Source organism: Morone saxatilis, unplaced genomic scaffold (genome assembly GCF_004916995.1).
Source record: "Morone saxatilis isolate NCDOM2014 unplaced genomic scaffold, NCSU_SB_2.0 Contig11, whole genome shotgun sequence".
In the NCBI taxonomy this organism is placed as follows: Eukaryota; Metazoa; Chordata; class Actinopteri; family Moronidae; genus Morone; species Morone saxatilis.
Window position 1 is genome coordinate 8,675,501 of NW_023339663.1, and position 223 is coordinate 8,675,723.

Below are 223 nucleotides of genomic sequence, written 5' to 3' on the forward strand. Positions count from 1 at the left end.
GATTTGAGCCACTTTGACAAGGGCCAAATTGTGATGGCTAGACGACTGGGTCAGAGCATCTCCAACCCTGCAGCTCTTGTGGGGTATTCCCGGTCTGCAGTGGTAAGTACATCAAAAGTGGTTCAAGGAAGTAAAAGCATACAGGGTCATGGGTGGCCAAGGCTCACTGATGCGCGTGGGGAGTGAAGGCTGGCCCATGTGGCTGATCCAACAGACGAGCTAC

General features: G+C 53.4%; 1 protein-coding gene across 2 annotated transcripts in view; it reads left to right on the forward strand.

Moving 5' to 3' along the window:
- pir (pirin) overlaps positions 1 to 223 on the forward strand; it is a 14,459-nt gene that overhangs the window by 6,193 nt on the left and 8,043 nt on the right. The gene's annotated exons all lie outside the window — the stretch shown is intronic.